Source organism: Galeopterus variegatus, unplaced genomic scaffold (genome assembly GCF_000696425.1).
Source record: "Galeopterus variegatus unplaced genomic scaffold, G_variegatus-3.0.2 Scaffold6948, whole genome shotgun sequence".
NCBI classification, from domain to species: Eukaryota; Metazoa; Chordata; class Mammalia; order Dermoptera; family Cynocephalidae; genus Galeopterus; species Galeopterus variegatus.
This window is the reverse complement of record NW_007733059.1, coordinates 69,095-73,137: the sequence shown is the minus strand read 5'-3', so window position 1 is coordinate 73,137 and position 4,043 is coordinate 69,095. Positions and strand designations below refer to the sequence as shown.

Here is a 4,043-nt window from a genome sequence, read left to right as displayed (position 1 = left end):
TTGGTTACAATAGCTTTGTAATATAATTTGAAGTCAGGTAGTGTTGTGCCTCCAACTTTACTTTTTTCTGTGCAGGATTTCTTTGGCTATTGGGGGTCTTTTGTTGCTTTATATGAATGTTAGGATTGCTTTCTCTATTTCTGTGAAGAATGTCATTGGTATTTTGGTGGAGATTGCATTGAATCTTTAGATTGCTTTGTATTGTACAGACATTTTCATAGTATTAATTCTTCCAATCCAAGGTCATGGAATGTCTTTCCATCTTTTTGTGTCTTCCTTTAATTCCTTTCAGTAGTGTTTTGTAGTTCTAACTATAGAGATCTTTCACCTCCTTGGTTAATCTGATTCTTAGGTATTTTATTTTTTTGGTGACTCCTATACATGGGCTTACTTTCTTGATTTCTCTTTGTGTTAGTTCATTATTGGAGAATATAAATGCAACTGATTTGGGGGCACTGATTTTGTATCTTGCAACACTACTGAAATTATTAACCATATCTAAGAGTTTTTTTGATAAAGTCTTCAGGTTTTTCTATATATAGGATCACATCATCTGCAAATAGGGACAATTTGACTTCATCTTTTTCAATTTGGATGCTCTTTATTGCTTTCTCCAGTACTCTGTTAAATAGTAGTGATAACAGTGGGCCTCCTTGTCTTGTTCCTGTACTTAAAGGAAAAGCCTTCAGTCTTGCTCCATTCAGGATGATAATGGCAGTGGGCATGTCATATACGGCTTTTATTGCATTGAGGTACTTTCCTTCTATACGTAATTTGTTGAGAGTCTTTATCATGAAGGGATGTTGAATTTTGTCAAATGCTTTCTCTGCATCTGCTGAGATAATCATATGGTTCTTGTCCTTGATTTTGTTGATGTGATACATCTCATTTATTGACTTTTGCATGTTGAAATATCCTTTCATTTCTGGGCTGAATCCCACTTGATCATGGTGTTGCTGTATTATGATTGCTAGGATTTTATTGAGGATTTTTCGCATCTGCATACTTCAGAAATATTGATCTGTAGTTTTGTTGTTGCATCTTCGTATGGATTTGATATAAAGGTGATGCTTACCTCATAGAATGAGTTTGGAAGAGTGGCATCTNAGATAATCATATGGTTCTTGTCCTTGATTTTGTTGATGTGATACATCTCATTTATTGACTTTTGCATGTTGAAATATCCTTTCATTTCTGGGCTGAATCCCACTTGATCATGGTGTTGCTGTATTATGATTGCTAGGATTTTATTGAGGATTTTTCGCATCTGCATACTTCAGAAATATTGATCTGTAGTTTTGTTGTTGCATCTTTGTATGGATTTGATATAAAGGTGATGCTTACCTCATAGAATGAGTTTGGAAGAGTGGCATCTGTTTCAAATTTTTAGAATAATTTGAGAGGATCAGTAATAATTTCTCTTTAAAGGTTTGGTAGAATTCAGAAGTAAAGCCATCCAGTCCTGGGCTTTTCTTTGTTGGGAGATTGCTGATTACTGCTTCAATTTCATTACTTGTTACTGATCTTTTCAGGTTTTCTATTGCTTTTTTTTCTCAATGTAAACAAAAGCTTTTATTTCATTTCTAATTTTACTCCTAATTTTGAAGTTAGTTAGCATATAGCACTGAAAACACACCTCTCTATACAAAACAGTTTAAACTGATTATACATTAATAAAGAATTTAGTACACACACTGCAGCCCTTGCTATAAAAAGCTGTACATGAACAAAAATGGACATGTTTATTTTAAGGCCCTGGAAATTGACTACAGAATGTCAGTTGTTCCCAATTATGTTTAAATGCAGAAATCGAAATGATGCAGAAACTTGCATTCATTAAATATTAGCATTTAAAATATGCATGAATAACAAAGTGAACATTAAGAGGGGCCACTGCTCAGTGTGTTCCATGTCAACCACTTGTGGACAGTGATCTCACCCAAAGAGAACAGAAGTTTTGAACATCTGAGTAGTTAAAAACAGGATGAAGGGGAAATAAGAGATGAGGATAAGCCTCCTTCAAAGAGAGAAGTAGCTGATGGCCACATATGGTTAACAGTCTGACTTCAACAATTGGTGCACATGGGACGTGTGATAATGCCTAGCAGAACCTGGGAAACTCATGTCCATAGACAGACAGGCTCATGGCATGGACCAATGTTTCCACAACTCAGAATGAACTTTTCTGTCCCCAATTCATTGTGAAAATAATTTTTCAAAAAATAGCTTCAGCCTTTGAACAATAAATTTCCAAGTCCTTCTGTGCACTGAAATGTTTGGGATCTGTTGGGGAGAGCCTTGGTTTCAGGACTTAAACACGTGCACAGCTTGCACCGCGTACTGCCAGCAGATGGGACACTCACTCATGGGCTTGCCACATTTGGTATAGCTAACCATGTGCCCACACTTGAGCAGGACGCAGTAGATAACAGTGTCTGTGCAGATGCAGCACAGGCTGTCATCTTCCTCATCCTGCAGCTGCAGCCACTCACCATATGACCTTTGGTTTTCTTCATTCTCTGTATAATTGGTTTACTTTCTCTACTAGCTCTCATTTTTCACAAGTGGAATAACTAACAAGATTCTGAGCCAGTATTTCCTTCAACTGGTTCATGCTCATCCCTTCCACCTCTTCAAGGCTTGGCAGGTTGGACAGCAAAGCTTTCACTCTCTTCCTAGCGAGCCCAGGGGTCTGCTCCTCCATGTTTTCTTCATCATCATCATCATCTTCTGTGTTTGCTGAAGCTATCTCACTTTGTCCTGTGCCAGCACTCCAGATCTGGAGACCTGTTCTCCATCCATAAGCTGCTCCTGTGAAGACATAGGAGCAGAGGGGGCTGTATAGTTTGAAAAAAAATGAATGCGTAAAAATGCTGGAAGCCTGGGACCCTGAGGAATTCTGACTGCTTGTGTCCATGTCATACTCCTAGCCTAGTCCGTGATGACACAATACTAGATCTACCAAATCTTCTTTCTCCTGACAGGTGTCTATCAGAATGTTTCTAAGAAGGAAATACTGTCATAGATCCTTCACTTTCAGTTGCATTAACTGAGGGTGTTGAAAGGCCATCTCTTGTAATAAGTGACAAGTAGAACATCTACGGGGATTTTCTTGTAAGACTGAGCAAACGGAGAAAAGTCCTTCTTGCAGTCACAACATACATGCTTCTTTCTAAAGACTGAAAAGGAAAGTCCACAGGCTTTGCAAAGTATATTAGGCCCTTCTGTAGCTGCTGGTAGATACATAGAAAAATCAGGGTTTCGTGTAAATCTGAATGGACCAGTGACTCCTGCAGATCCTGACTGCTAGCCCCTGACAGCTTCGGTTCCCATGACTTTATTCAGCAGCCCACAGCACGAAGCCCACGTAGATGTGGCTCCTGCCTTCCTCACGTCTGGTTTTTTGTTTTCTTTTTTTTAAACAGTATACTTGATCCTTAGCACCACTCCCCCACCTATTCCAAAAATTTTTCTTGCTTCCTGAAGCCAGAAGTATCCTTTCTTGTGCCTGAGGGTTTTTGCATTTTTTTGTTACCTTGCCTCATTCTGCCTTGTAATGTGGTTACTTGCGAATGTCTCTTCTGATTCTCCTTCCCTCATGGCCACGACTACCTGAGCTCCCTTGGCTCTGCCAGAGAACACAGCACCATAGCAGCTGCTGGCACAGCCGACCTCCTTCCAGGTTTTCTATTTCTTCTTGGTTCAGTCTAGGTAGTTTGTATGTGTCCAGAAATTTATGCATTTCCTCCAGGTTTTCTAATTTGTTGGCATATAATTGTTCACAGTTGTCTCTAGTGTTTTTTTGTATTTCTCTGTAATCAGTTGTAATGTCTTCTTTTTCATTTCTGATTTTTGTTATTTGGGTCTCTTTCTTGGTTTTTGTTTGTTTGTTTGTTTTGTTTTACTTTGTTTTGTTTCTTGTTAACCTAGGTAATGGGTTGTATATTTAGTTTATCTTCTCAAAAAAAACCCAACCTTTGTTTCATTGATTTTTTTTTATTATTTTTTGGGTCTCTGTATTATTTAGTTCTGCTCTAATGTTA

At 38.2% G+C, this 4,043-nt stretch overlaps 1 pseudogene; it reads right to left on the bottom strand.

Annotated features, from left to right (window-relative positions):
• Positions 1–2,304: 2,304 nt before the first annotated feature.
• Positions 2,305–3,600, bottom strand: LOC103606908 (annotated as a pseudogene).
• Positions 3,601–4,043: the final 443 nt, after the last annotated feature.